Consider the following 16276-nt stretch of genomic DNA (forward strand, 5'->3'; position numbering starts at 1 on the left):
TTACAATAAAACTCAAGTGCCTGACAGTACGTGTATTATGCTGCTTTTACTGACAAACACATGAGGCTTATGATGACCGCAGCCCCAGAGCATGCTTTTTTGCCGTCTGATATTACAGACTCAGAATCAGAGCACAATGACTGATGCTGTAGCTTGTTTCCATGCACCCCTGCAATATTCCATACTGACAACAGCAACCATCTGCTGACAGCAAGCACTATTCCAGCTATTGAATCAAAGTTACGCCAAGCCTTTAGCCTGCAGTTGAGCAGAGTTGTGTCAATGTCCGAATTATTGATTGACCTTTAGGCTACTTCATGAACAATACCGCATTATAAAGCAGTGCACTGTTGAACAATATTAAAGTGCGCTTCTATAAAAAGTGTATTCATAGTTGTATTGTAAAACTATGCTGTAAAATATGCCCTTCTTGCCGGAGAGACTGTCCACAATCCCCCAGTTGTTTGTGCTCTACTGTCTAAACGCTCCTCAGCTCTGAGACACTATCTGTGCCTAATTCACCTCCTTTTCCTTTTCATCCTTCCTGGACCTCTAGTGCTGTCAAAAACACCTCTACCTCCTACCCTCTCAACCCACTCCCCTGTTATCTCCCCTCTTGTCCAAAACAGCCCCTCTGAGTGCTTACCTTTCAGCCCCAATCATTTCAAAGCAGTGGTCTTGCAGTGATTTTCATTTTAGTTGCCTTACAGCGCCACTGAATGTTGTACACTGTCCTCAATTTGGAGTCATCTGCCCCCCTCTCCCACCTCCTTTCTAACATCCCTTTTCAGTACCTTTTCTATTCCACCCACCAATCTTTTTTCACCATCTTTACTCACCAGCCGTTTTCCCCCCCATCCATTGTTATCCCTCGTGGCAACACAAACAGCAACCTATCCTCTTCCCGTCCCTCGCTCCAGCCATCTCTCGATTCATCACCTCTTTATTACTCTATTTTTCGCACACTTCTTTGCCTCCCTCAGTCTGCTCTTCCATTACTTTTACCCACACGGCCACTCACATTTTGCCCTTACGTCCTTGTCCCCTTTCTTTGTCCCTCATCCATCTCATTTCATCCCTCACTCCTGCTCCCTCGCTGCTCTTCGCCGCGTCCTTCACTGTGTGCTAAGCACCAGACTTAGGTGTTTATTTCACTTCTAGCTGACTACAACTGTGTCACAGAGTTGCTGGGTAAAACAAAAAGTGGTGGGAAAAAAAAGTTTAAAGACAGTACAGTGAGCACAAACACACAGATGCACACATACACAAATGGTGCAAAGGCAATGTACAATGGCATGAAAGCACAATCTAAACCACACACAGTCAGCCTGTGTAATGCCACACGCACTAATCTGTCGACACTGCAAAAATAAAGCCAAAGAAAGAAAGAGAAAAGGAAGAAAGTTTCCAAGAAAGAAAAGCTTGAGGAGACAGATTCATAGTGCTGAGAAAAGCAGAATATAATATTGTATGTGTGCATGCATGTGTGTGCGAGAGAGAGAAAGAGACAACATAAAAGCTATATAATATGACAATGTCTCCAGTGTCAACTGGTTTGCACGAAAACAACCTAATGAGTTGGATTTCAAAGTGGTTTGTGAGGATGAATTCTCAAATTGCGACGAATCAAAGCATACGTGTGTTGGTCTGTGTATTAATGACGCACAACTAGGTGTCTGGGCTTAATTGCTTTTGTGGTTTAATCACATAGTTCACGCATTAGTGATTCAATTTGGATACATTATTTTAAAGATGTACAAGTCACCCTAAAACTAAATACATTCTTCTGTTCAAAACACTTTAATTGTCTTGAACAGTCTGTAAACAAAAAAGCTTAGTGCACAAGATTAAAGACATTCTGGAGCCGATCCACTCAAACAGCCACAGTTTATAAGGTAAATTGGTTACAGTTGTCACTCAAGTCTTAAGCGGCTCGGTGACATAAATCTAATTTGCAGGCAAACACTATAAATATATAAACACAAAACCCATTCTGTAATTAATTGGCAATACATTGTTAGGAATGATTTTCCTTTTTAGCAATAGCTAAAGGGTTATTTCAGGCAACCATTTCCTCGCGCATTGATGTAGATGATTAATGAGTGGAAGCTAAAGCAGTTTCAATCTCACTGCCCATTGTGCAAGAACACATTTTGAGGAATTAATTAAAGTGTAACAATATATGATTAAACTTCACTAAGTCTCAGCATACTGCTTAGTCATGGTCATTATTCTTCAAAACCAACGAGCCCGGGATTCATCTTCTATCTACTATCATCTTCATGTCTGAGCATAAGTATGCCTGTGGGTGTGTGTGTGTGTGTGTGTGTGTGTGTGTGTGTGTGTGTGGGAAGGTACACCTGTGGATTTATTTATGGTTACATTAAGTGTGAATGAATTCTGTGCCAGTGGTTGTGAGTTTGCATTTCTCTGAATATTTGATCTGAATAAGCCTGTCATGTATCATAAGCTACATTATTCAGATTCCACATCCCTATTATAATAGTCATGCTAACTAACGCTTTAGCCGCCTCGCTCTAGTCTAGCTATAGCGCATTAGCTTAGCATCATCAAGGCTTTGGCTAATGGAAGGCTTTGCTAATCCCCTACTTATTGGGGCACTTTGGAGAATTAGTGCCCTCATCCCCTCTACATCACACACTCTTAAGTCTGCAGGGGGCTTCTAAGCACCAGGCTCATTAATGCTCTTTGCTAATGACTTAAAGGGCCCGTTGCGTTAACCCAGCCCAGTGTTACATCACTCTGAAGTAGGCAACAGTTAAAGGACAGTCAAAGAGCCGGAGGTGCTGGTGCAGCAAAATATGTCTTCAGTCACTTTGAAGAGTTTGACAGGAGAGAAATACACTCTGCTTACTTTATGAAAGGTTTAAAAGTATATACATGTTTGGAAAACAGTTCAATGTGAAGCTGTGCAGATGGATATTGTTTCCTTATACCCTGCCAACGCTTTTAAGAACAACCGCTGTGTACAATGACTGCAGATGGAGCACAAAAACAGATTTGGGCTACAGAAGGAGAGGTGTGTAGGAGGTGTGCAAACAAATACAAAATGTCGCCATTTGGAGTTTTTCACCTATCATCCTGAACCATAACCGCCTACTAAACAACACTCACACACCATCACCACCATCAGCGCCAGCCCACACACTCACACACTCACACATCTAAGCCCCTGCTGTACATGAGCCGTATGCTGACTCACAATAAATCATTCTGGGATCAATCTCACTAAAGCAGGTAAGACCTGTCAAGCAGTCATGCTGAGGTATTTATTTGAGGGATGTACTTGTCAGTCACAGAAACACATATGTACACATCTAAGAGTTCAGGCTGTCAGGCACAGGGATTACTGTGGGACTCATCTATTTTGTTAATTTATCTGCTCCGTGTTTATTTATTATAGTAATCATTATTCATTTGCTGCTTCTGATGTCTGCACGGTAATCCATCTCTTCATCTTTGTAGATGACTTCTTTCTTAAAATGAAACGCCTGACTGATTCTGCGAAACCCCAACAACTTCTAAAATTAGACTCATCAGTTGCTTCTCGTGATTTTTCATATATTCAAAGCATACTGAGCCGCTGCCTCATCCTGCTTGTTTACATTTACCGACACTATCGATGCATGTTCTGTATGTCAGTGTGCACTGTACACGTGTTTTCTGCAACAGAGCATGTTATTGAGCTTTCTCTCCAGCTTGTCGGTCTGTCAGAAGAAATGGACTGCAAGCACTTCACCAGCACCCAGGTGTGACCAATTCTTCTCTCTATCTAGGTCTCTCTGAGCGGCTCTCCTCCAACTGCACACCCACACACACACCGCACACACTTCATCACACTGATACCCAGGCCTCCAGTTTTTGTGGCCCAGTGACTGAGGATGGAAAGTGGAGGAGAGAGAGAGGGGTAGGAAGTGAGGAAATCGATACCTGAAGAAAACCAATAAAAGAGTGTCCTTATGCCTGCAGGTGTCCAGCATTTCTTAAGCAAGTTGGACATTATAAGAGACTTCAGGCTAAACTGGTAACACCACTTTTTAAAAGGACTAAAACACACTCTACTGTACATGATCCTTAATTTAATATCCCTTTAACTAACACTGAAGGAATAGCCAAAAAGAGTGAATCATTTTTTCAAAGCAAAAATGACATTAAACCTACATACATATTGTGCATGTAGACTCAGACACATAAGCCCTGTTTCCACCAAGCAGTACAGTGCGATTCAGTTCAGTTCAGTTCAGTACACTTTTTTTTCGTTTCCACTGTGAAAACTTGTGGATGGTACCAATGGAACCGTTCTGCACCGTCCCCATTTTTGGTCCCCCCTCTGTTAGTGTACCTAGCACACAGATCTGGTACTAAAAGGTGGAGCTGTGAACACTGCAGTCTGTTGATTGGTCAATAGTGGACGGTCACTATTGCTCATACCAATGTATGAGTTGACGACATGAATCCATCAGCACAGTTTAAATTTCAATGTAACAACTTTCGCCATTGCTTTAGTTATTATCTTTCTTGGATGACATACACTTTTAGTAATGAGTGGATCTTCAAGCATCTAAAAATATATATGTTAATTTCGACCACATTATGTGAACTGCATATATTCCAATCCAAAAAAGTGTTGTGGAGCGTTTCTGCGGGCTACAGCAACATACATAATTCTCACAGTCGCAATACAGATTTAACTTTTCATAGATTTCATTTATCAAAATGGTATTGGGAAACTCCAGGACTGCAGAAACAAAATGTTCATATCATGATTTAAATACCTGAGAGAAGACATCAATGCAGCAATCCTGTTAATCCAAAACTGCCATAAAGCAGACCTGCTTGTTGATTTGAACATTGCCCACAATGGTCGACAGCAACCAGAGATATCAAAGGGAAAAGCTGTCACGGTATAAATGATTGACAAAATTATAATGTCTCATGCTTTTTCACTTGCCTGGGTCCAGACCTCTGAATCAACCCACTCCACCGAGTTGACTGATTCATCTGGCATCATGACATAAAACAGCAGTTTCTCGGTTGTCAATCCATCAATTCGACGAGTGCCAAAGGGGGACTAACGATTAGCCAGTTTGTGCCAAAAGTGAGACTAACACTGTTGCCAAGCTGTTGTCAATCAGTGTGCGAGAGCTAATGAGGAGTGATAACAACAATGGCGACCACTACGATCAAGACAGAAGCTGCTATTGAGACGGTTCTAAATCTGCATTTCTTGTCAATATCGCCCCACATCATAGTTCGTTTTTACTCTCGAAACCCCAGCAAAACCAGTACGTTGGCAAGGTTCCACATTAGCAGTTGGGTTTCCACCAATATGCACATTTTAATTGAATTTTCAGAAAATCAGAAAAACAAAATCCCAATTTATGTGCTTTTCCTTCCACTACTGTTAAGTGAACATCAGGAGCTGGTTCATTGAGGTGAGCAGTAGGTGGCACTAATTAACCAGGTCAGGTGCCATTATACCACTGCCAGTCAAACCTCAAACAAAGGAAATCAATGGCTATGTAATAATGGAAAGCACACTGGACAATGGAAATAGAGTTCTGAACAGGTATCATGAAAGCTCCATGCTCTTGGAAGAGTTTTGTTAACAGCCTGGTCTATGTACATAAGCTTGTTAAAAGCCATTCAGAGACCATAAGGAGAGCTTGCAATGGCCTATGCAATGATGGTATGTCATGACTGTGTGACATCACTGATTTGTAAATCTGTTTCCATTGCACTTATTCACATTTGCATTGTATCAATACCCCAACTTTTAACCCAAGAGCAGAAACTTTTTTTGCAATGAAACAAGATTTCCACTCATTAGTTTATGTGCAAATTGAAAATGAGGATAAAAAAAGGTGCATGTAAATGCACCTTATAATTATGTTGGATTCAGGCGGAAACGTTGGTGTCTGATTGGTGAAAGACAATTAAATTCCCCTCTCCCACGGAAATTGTTTAGAGCAGAGTCAATGTCAGAGTGAAGATGGAAACAGAGTGTAGCAAGTTCTGTCTAATATCAGGCAATATTTATATTGTATTGTCATCCAATAGAGAGAAAATGCCAAACAAAGGGCTTTTTTCCATTTGTATCAGCTGCTTTTTTTTCAGGTTACGGTTCAGCTGACAGAACAAGGACGGCTCAATTTGTTTTCAACATGTGAGAAGTATTCCATTACGTGAAGCAATAAGCTGAATGAAAAGACACAGAGTATCTGCTGGCTGTAAGATGAGTACTAATCATAATCAAGTGTTTGGTTTCATCAGAAATTTACTGACACCGAGAGAGAGGAAGTCCTAGCCGGCGCCCACAGCACTGTTATAGCCAAGAGTGTGTCTCCATGTCTAAAACTGTGTGTGCGCATGTGTTTGTGTGTGGATGACCTACTTGTGTCTGTGTATTGTTCATGTATTGTTCCAGATCCGCAGCTCCAAACTGCTGCCATGCATTGTGCCATACGAGGCTAAGCACTGAGTGGCAGAGAGAGATGCTTACTCACACCGCTGGCGGGCTGAAAATATGCTCCACTCTGTGCACGCCTCTGTGTGTGTCTGTGTGGACCATTGGTTTGCTGATATACACTCCTTGAGGGAATTAGCACTTGAATTAATGTGGTCAGGGAGGTAGAATGAGCAAAAGATAACATGCCCTTTTCGACTTTGTTTCTCTTGAAATGTATCACTGTAGGTTCCCTGACTCCTGGCACTTCCTGTTGCTGAAAATACCAGACCAATGATTTCTCGCAAACACAATCTGTTCTTATTCCTGCCCCCAGTATGCCTCCCCACCCTCTACCCTGTTCCCATTAACATTTAATGGACCCCCTTTGGTCCCTTCATCTTGTCACATTTAACATCATCTATTTCAAGCTTTCTCCAGTCTTTGTGCCCGCGAGATGTATACATCCTCTCTTTCATGCAGCCTCTTTTTTTGTCTTCTCTGTAACTCTATCTGCGCCTCCTCTCCTCATTCCCTTCAACTGCCCCTCAATTCAGTCCCCTTTACCACTATATTTATCCAGTTACTGCACTCACCATTATCACACTCGCCAGATGAATGCCCCTTTCTCCCTTCAATCCCCTTCTTTTTTCCCGTCTGTCTTTCTTGTAAACTTTCAGTCCACCACACGTCCTTCTTGCTTTCCTCTCTTCCTTTTTTTCTATTAAAAAACCCCTTCTTTGCCCCCACTCATCTCTCCACCCAGTCCTCTTGTGTATTCCTTTTCTCTGCCATCAGTCAACAGTGTAATTTCACTGTTTTTTTTTTTTAGTTCCAAGTGTTGCAGGTCAGATAAATACCTCCTCTCCACCACTAGCTGATCTCTCCTTGCTTCACCTTTTGCCACCAATCCAGACTCAACTAAATCCTTTACTCCATTATCTGAGATTGGTGCATGTACAGTAGACCATTGTGGGCTAGTCCATTCTTCTCCTTCCCTCCACCCATGTATGCTTCCATCCATCAGCTCAACTGTTTGTCAAATCCAATTAAAATGCACCATGTGCACCTCTACCTCTACAGTGCCTACTTTCATTTCACTCAGTTTTTTTACTCTGCACTTCCATTTTCCATCATCTACCAACCCGCAATCTCCTTCCCTTATCTTTTGCTTAAAACCACTTTATCCATCTGAGCAGTAATCCACAGCCATTAACCTCACAGCAGATACAAGAGATCTAAGACGGAAGAAGAGCATCTCCTACTGAAACTCAAATATCAACATACATTTCTGTGATGTACCCTGAAGAAACCCTATTCTGTAGTTTTTTATCAAAGTGCTCGTGACAATGCTTCATTTGCAAGTACCTCTTTGCATGCAAAACCTCTTCTCCATTTAATCTATGCTTCTTATCTCTTTTTGCGCTACTCTTTCTCTCCCTCCATACCTAAAGTATCTGTTCCACATTTAAGGCCTTCAGACGGCAAGTCTTAAATCATTTCAGTCCAAAAGGAAGGGAAAAAAGGGTGCAGTATTTATGCCATTTGTCTTTCTCACCAAGTCGAGTGTGAATTTTTAAAGAAAAGATCTGCAGAGGAAAAAAAGAAAAAGTGAAAAGTCTGAAGATCTCCTCCTGTGCTCCATGAAACAGGAGAAAAAGTTTATAGCCTCCGTGTAATTGTAGTCATTTTTTCTCTGCCGCTGCTGTCTGCCCACCTTCGGTATCATATAGGCCTCTTTTTCTCCTGATGATCATTACATATTGTGCACACCCACCGTCCATATTCTCCAGGTTGTCAGCAGTTTTCTGCCACGTGTTTTCTCCTGGTTTCTCCTTTCATGGCCATTCTAAATTAGCAGCAGCTCATGTTAGCAGCAGCTGCGACGTGAATAAAGACTTTTTTTCACGAGTTTCATGAGTTTTATCGAACACAAAGAAGGTTGGGAAGCAAAATAAAGTGCACTTGGATCAGGCTCGTCGTGAAAAGGCCTTGAATCTCTCTGGCTCTCAGTGTAACAGTTTATCGTCTTTCTCATATCTTGTTTCCTTGTCTCCTTCGGCTATTCTTCCCTCCATCCACCCTCGATCCATTCAGAGTGACCTGATGCAGTATATATCTTCGTGTCTGAGGTCTATCCCCTGTAAAGTCGAGGAGATGAACGCGCCCCCTGGGAAAATCCACAGCTCTTTTGTTTACAGCCCTGGGGCTTTTACTGCTATTACTTCAACCGGACAGGTCGACATCCTTCTCTTTCTCTCCTCCCACTTCTTAACACTTGCATTTATATTTTTCCAGCCTTAGTGGAATATCTGGCTTTATAACAGATTTTAATGTGCAACATTGGTAGCCATTTTTCCAAAAAGACACACAAAGACACATACACAGCATGGTATTGTGCATGAATACACAAATTGACTGTTGCCTACCCCGAGTCTTTCTATCTCTCTCTATCTTTTTCATATTCTCTTTGTCAGCTGGGGTAATGACCCATTTGTCAATGCTTTAATCTTATTAAGAAAATGGATTGGTTGTTGTTCACTGCTAATGGCCCGGTGTGTCTCTGTTTTCATTGCCTGTGTACACGGCAGATGTCATATTTTCCCACTTGGTGTCTCAATAGTCAATTGCACACAGGTGTTCGTGCGCATGCTTTTGTGTTTTTCAATGTGCTTTCATGCCTGTGCATCCACGCCATCACCAGAAAGTGAGACATTGACTATCATTAGAAAGAGATACTATGCGGCAGTCAGCTGGTTTAAAAAAAATAAAAAATAAAAAAAAAAATGCGATGAGTGAAATGTAACAGGTTCTCAGCTGTTGACACTTCCCACACAGACTGGCTGGCTGATTGTCCTCCATCATGAAATTGGGGAAGTGACTGCGGATAATCACTGCACTATTCATCTCTCCATCACATATCATATCTGATCAGATTTCGACAAAATGTTCGGGGGCGTTGCACCTCAATCACTCCAATCTGTCACCATGAACACTGCAGTGAGTGAGTGGCCTGATGCGATGGGCTGGGGCATGTGTGTTTACTTCTAACTGATTGACCCAATGAAGGTCTGTATTATTCATGGGAAACAACATGTGCTGATTTCTGAGTGGATGGATGTGTGTCTGTGTGGTACTCCACACACAATGTGTACAATTACAGAGAACTGGTGACCTAAATACAACCAATTAGACTCATATATGAGACATTTTATTTAGGAGTGTTTACAGCATTTAGCAGTAAAATATATCCCCCACTGCTACAGTGCATCTGAGACAAACCATGTTGAATGATGAAACAACTTAATTAGCTGCAGCTGTACACAGACATTTAGAAGAGAGTGAAGACATGGATGGACTGAGTGAGAAACGGCGAGGAATAAGATGAGCAAAAGAAGAAAAGGGATTTTTTGGGGGGTCTATAGAGAGTAAGCTGGGGATGTGCATTTCAGAGGGAAAGTAGAAATGAAGACTGGGAAGGGGGACAGAGAGATTTTTTAATCGATGTATTGCGGTAAAGAGCTCTGGAAAATGAAGGAAGGGTAAAAGCCTGTGGAGACAAACGCAGACAAATGCAAATCAGCGGGCAGGACAGGGAGAGGGTGAAGGCAATGAAAGGAGGGAGGGAACGAGAGATGGATGAATTATGGAGAGACTGTGGGGAACTCCATGATTATACATGACTCTATCAGAGTCACTTGGATGAGACAGAAAGTGCCGCACTTGCAGAGGTGGGAACACAGTGAGAGACAATAGAGCGCAGTCGACATGCATGTAATGGAAGGTTAGAGTGATTACCCAAAATTAATCGATTGAATAATTTAAACAGAGAAATGAATTGCATTGAGAAGGAGGGGGAAGAGATCACAGTTCAATTTCCCTTAAAGAGAATAAACAACAAATTTTTTTGTGCTGTACAACAAGTTATAATTGCTTCACACAGAATCCACCTACAAGTCTCTTGTGATTACCTTGGACCCGTACATATATAATATTGGCATGTAAAAACATTGTGCATCATTATCTCAACACCTCATATGCATAATTGAACCGATGCACATGTTTGCAAACACGCACACATATGCTCATCAGGTATTCTACCGATGCTATGATATATATATGTTGTTGTTTTTAATTGAAAAGAAGGAACCTGGTGTTTACGAGCAACGAGGTGAGTTAGCTGTGATATGATGCACAGACAGAGTTAATGTATGCATCCAGCTGCCCGTGGCTGCTTGTATCAAATTCAAAATCCTGGTGCTGGCACACAAGACTGTGAAGGGATCTGTAGCCCCTTCCCTCCAGGCAACTATCCAGCAATACATGCCAGCCAGTGTCTTGTGTTCTGCCACTACAGACCTCTGTGCTCTCTTTTCCTTGTGCCGGTGCTGGTCAGCGCTCCACATTGTACCAACTATTCTCTCTCCTGGCTCTCTAATGGTGCAATGACCTTCCAAACTCATTCAAAATAGCAGCCAGACGCCATCTTCCCCCAACAAGGTGAAAAGTGTTTTCAGCGGTATCTTTTAACACCCTTGTCTGAAATAATTGATCAAGTCTTTTCCTCTGCTCGCTCTAATTATTCTCTCTGAGGAAACATTCACCTGAGCTCTTCTGTGTCTTTCCCCAGGATTGGCTCTCACATGATTGTTTTATGGTCACATAAAAAAAGGCACAATAACCCTGACCTTCCCTGTCCTATAAATTTAATCTTATTATAATGTTGCATTTACGAAGGGACTGTGAGACTGCATCAGCTAAATGCATAAATGCTAATGTAAACGTTTTTTGAGACGTATCGTTCAGATGGTCAGATACGACGAACAGAGGCAGGTCTGTTATTTTCACCTCTAGCAACAGCTAGGGCAAGGGCTTTTTAATGCCTTTAAAAAGCAGTGTACAATTTTCACTTTGGTTTTCTTTTTCATGCAATGCTTACAAACATGTTGCAAAGAGCACAATTGTTAATATTTAATATGAGCGACTGACCATGTCAGTGCAATCCTAAGAGGGGAATTTCAAGTTTGTGAATGTAATAATCGCCTCAGGGTATGTAACAGGGAAAGTGAATACAAGTAACTATTTGAATCTACACTCAGTCAGTCCATAAAAACGTTTGTTATGTGGAACATTTTTGCCTTTAACATGTATGTTCACTTTGGGTTTAAGAGGGAGCACAGAAGTGAGAAGTGACAGTGCATCTGCCTTTTAAATGCAAATGGCCAAAAACACATTAAAGGAATAGCTCAGATTTTTTTAAGTGGGGTTGTGTGGAGCAGAGCCCTGCATTGGTCCATTTTTGAAAACCCAAACCCGCCCCTGCCCATACCTCAGTATGGGTATGGGCTCAGTAGTATTACATCGAAGTCAAAGTCGCCCACATCTGTTAATAAAAGTCCCGCAACCCGACCCGCACCAGTAGTTAAACACACACAGGCGACAGTCATTCATATTAAGCTGGGTTCTCCGTTCTTGAATTACAAATCCAGCATAGTAAAAGTCCCTTTCACTGGCTACGGTTGATGTAGGGATGGTGAAATCATCCCACTCAATCACTGCTCCTTCTACCACCATAAAACCTCAAAAGGATCCTCTTTGGATGTCTTGAATGCAATGTAGGCTACCACCTCATCCTCGGGCTGCAAAGTTTCACGGCTGGAGTCCTCCTTGTCGGTGACAAATTTGACGACGGAGTCAAAGGTTCAACTTGGGTCAATGACTTTCAAGAAAAAAGGTATTGCAGCTTGATAATAGTGATTTAGATGCCAACATATTACACATATACTGCACATCTTTTTCATTTGTTTTAATATTTTATTCTAAAAAGAAAATGCCCATTGGCAATGTACTGCTGTGGATGGGGGTCAGCAACAATATGTATTTTAGCCACCTAAAAAAAAAAATCAATATCTGTTTAAGTGTATGCTATATTGAGAATATTTTCAACACTTGCTGTCAGATAGCCTGTTTCGACAGAGAAGCCTTTTAACTGCTTCAGTTCCCCATAGCCACCAGACTTAATTGAGAAAAATAGTAATTTTAGCTCGCTGAACATGGTAGCTGCTGGCCTAGCGCTGCTTCCATCAGTTGGCCAATTTGTGTTATTGTGTGACTTCACTGAATCAGAACTAACCCTTTTAAACACCAAAGCCACACAACATTAAAAAAACTAACTGATCGAGGCAATGTAGACCAGCAGCTCCTGTGTTAAATAATAGTTTTTCTCAATGGAGTCTGGCTTTAAAGAGAGTGATATAACTGCTTCATCATCCTGTTAGAAATCACTGTCTGACATTAAGGTCAAGAAGTGAAAACACTCGTAATATGGCATACACTTGAACTGATATTGATTTTTTTTTTAGGCTGGACTTTTATATGTTGTGTTGCTGCCCTCGTCCACAGCAGTAGACTGCTTAGCTTCCATGTTAGACTCCAGCCTGCATCTCCAAACTGGGGGCTGATATCTATTGTTTGGAATAGGCAATCTATTGATAAGTACCCCACATAACCCATTGGTAATTACATATTTATATCAATTAAAACCAGGTATTAACTTCCTGTAGTTGAGTTTGTATCATTCACTGCTAAGGTAAAGACTTCTCTCATTAACAATAAGTGCAACAGTGATGTACTTTGCTGTTCTTTGGTTTTGAGTTTTGAGATGTGGGTGGATGACAATAAAATTCATAATAAAACTTGGCCATTCCAGAGCTGTGAAGTGGCCCTTCTCTCAAACGAGATACGAGTCAAGTTTCCAACACTGTTGTTGCAACTCCTGACATAACTGTGAAATGAAAATGTTACATTCTGAGCGAATCAGCCTTATATTATACTCAGAGTCAGGATAGTGTGGTAGCCTTCAGTCTTACAAACACATGTAGACCTCATGTGGCTTTAAATAACTATGCACTGTGTGACTATGAACACTCCAGTACCAGTACCTGACTGTTTCAAACATGTTGATAAAACAGCTGAGAAACAGATGTCTAAAGGACATTTTCCACCTTTATACCTGTGTGTTAGTTTGTTAGTGTGCATGCATGTGGGAGAGAGAACAGGAGGGTCAGGGTACTTGTTGCAACTGTGGAGCCTCGTATACCAACACTACCCAAATGAGCAACTGAACATAAGTGTGTGGGTAGCAAGTAGGTGAAAGTCGCCATTATCAGCTAGCAAACAAAGCCTGTGAACATAATGAAAGCACAGAGATTATGTAAAGTACCATAATGACACCTAATTAATTAATTGTTGCCTTCATAAAAAATGAACATGATAACACATCAATTGCTGACTAATAGCTGCTAATCTAAAATCTGTGTTAGCAGGACAGTCAATAGTGGCGACACTACAATACCTCGCATATTGATTTCTGCCAAATACAAATGTATGGAAATACAAGGGAGCATATGTTACCTTATAGACCTCTTATAGAAGTTGTTTTCACGACAAAGGCTTGTAAATCTTATAACTAAACCACATTAAAAAGTCCAGTGTGTAGGATTTAGTGCCATTTCACAGTGAGATTGCAGAACTAAAACTCCTCCTGTGTGCCAAGTGTGTGGGAGACCTATGGTGGCCAAAGCGAAACCATGAAAATGCCCTGAATGAATGGCCCTATTTAGAGCCAGAATTTTATTTGTCTGTTCTGGGCTACTGTAGAAACAACATGGCAGACTACATGGACAAGGACCCACTCCCTATGTAGAAATAAATAGCTCAGTCTAAGGTAACGAAAACATAATTCTTATTTTTAGGTGATTCTAAACTCATAAAGGCACAGTTCATTACCGATATTTTCATTATCTGTAACTGTTTATCCTGTTAAGGGTTGTGTGGGGGCTGGAGCCTATCCCAGCTGATATTAGGCAAGGGTGTACACCCTGGACAGAGGGAATCACTGAACATAGGGGCTGCATTGAGAGGAATGATGTAACCAGTCCTGTTGCAAAACATTTCAATGAAAAACAACACCTCATTTCATGCTTTTTTTTTTTTTCTAGAGGTGATAAAGTCCAGCCAAAGAAAATATTTTATTTCAAAAGTTTATTTCTAGGTGGCATAAATGTGGACTTTTCAGTTAATGAGTTTTTATAGTGATTCTCAAACATCTCAGTGTCTCATGCCAAATGGTAACCTGGAAATCCAGATGCCCCGCCCCTAGCAAATTCGAATTTGCACTGCACGGGGATCTGGCCTCGATGAGCAGAGCCCGGTGAATCACCATCGGACCAATCAGATCAGTCTATCTGACAAAGGCGGGCTCTGGGCAGGCGTAACATGATGAAGACAGCGCTGCACCATGAGTCGGAAAGTAAACAGCCAGGATGGCAGCTGCCGAAGGACCGCGTCCATTCAATTTAGCTTTGGAAGAAACTACACTTATCTTTTTCCTTGAGAGAGGAACAGAAGTCTGCCCTAGAAGCCTTCACTTCCAGGAAGGACGTTTTTGCCGTTTTGCTGACAGGATACGGCAAAAGCATAATATATCAGTTAGCCCCACTGGTCGGCAAACAAATGGGGCTAACTGCAATGAATATGTCACCTTGTTTTTTGCTCTGATTGGCCATTGTGCTATCCAATTGCGTGCGGTGACATTTGAAATGCCTCAGTTAGTGCCGCCCCTTGGGTAGGAAGGGTGTATCGGTGAGGGCCAGACTCAAAATCTTTCTAGATTTGAGTCTGGATTTCCAGGCTAGCCAAATGGCACATTTTGGCTTTTGGGCCCCTTCTGTGCAGGCCTAGTGCCACCTTTTAATTTATATTTCTCCAGTTTGTGGAACAAAATAATATCACCCAGGTCCCTCGTTGGACACTCTTCTTTTCTCTTTCCCAGTCTGGGATAAAGACTGACCTGGAGCCCACCTTAGTACTGTAGATACACTATTGGCTGATGTGTTTGAATATATATGACTGGTTACTTTTATTTATTAATTCTTCTTTTTATTCCTCCCTTATTTAAATTCTGATTTTATGTTGTTTCATGATGATCCTGATAAAGGCCACAAGCCGAAACACATTGGTCATATTGCAATAAAGTTGTTCTCTTGCTGTGAGGTAAATTGGTTATGAATATTATATACTATTTCTGGCAAAAAAATGCCCCTAAATCCCACACACTAGACCTTTAATTACAGCCTGCGCAATCAGCTAAATCGGCTACGTCTAAGTAGCATTTAGTCTGTTTTAAAAATGTTAATTATTGATTATATTCAGTGAAGCTGATGAACTAGGCTTTAATGAGGCTTTAATGAGGATATCTGAATCTAAAAATGCATTAAATTTTTTTAGATATTATTGGTATAATCTTTAGGTTTGTCCCTAAAATCTTCTTGCAACAAAGGACAGTTCCAGTCCACTTGGAGCCACATACTGTACACTCAAACTGTATGTGCTATATGTTCTCACTGGCACTTAAGATAAAAGCCTTTCCAATTGGCATCTATGAGAGATCAGACAGAGACAAGGAGCATGTGGTGAGAAGGGGATTTGGGGTTATAACATTACTCAACCTGCCCATGATGAAAAGAGAGAGGGAAAATGAAAGGACTTTGAAGTGCTTGTGCCTTGCTAAAGGCTACATTCACCTTTTATTTTACAGAAGAGCCAGATGGAGGGAGGGAGGGGAGGGGAAGGAAAGAGAACTGACAGAGAGTGTGTGTGAGAAAAACAGAAAAAAAAGAGAGATTAACACAGGCTGACACATATAAGGTTAGAGCAGAGGGAGAGATGCACGCAAATGGAGATACAAAGAGACAGAGAAAGAAGGAGAGCAGAGCAGAGACAGCGAAAGAGACAGTGGGGAGAAAAAGA

At 41.4% G+C, this 16276-nt stretch overlaps 1 protein-coding gene across 4 annotated transcripts in view; it reads right to left on the bottom strand.

Annotated features, from left to right (window-relative positions):
• Positions 1–16276, bottom strand: part of grid2 (glutamate receptor, ionotropic, delta 2) — a 723252-nt gene that overhangs the window by 310704 nt on the left and 396272 nt on the right. The window lies entirely within an intron of this gene.

The sequence above is a fragment of the Epinephelus lanceolatus genome, chromosome 9, assembly GCF_041903045.1.
Source record: "Epinephelus lanceolatus isolate andai-2023 chromosome 9, ASM4190304v1, whole genome shotgun sequence".
Classification (NCBI taxonomy): Eukaryota; Metazoa; Chordata; class Actinopteri; order Perciformes; family Serranidae; genus Epinephelus; species Epinephelus lanceolatus.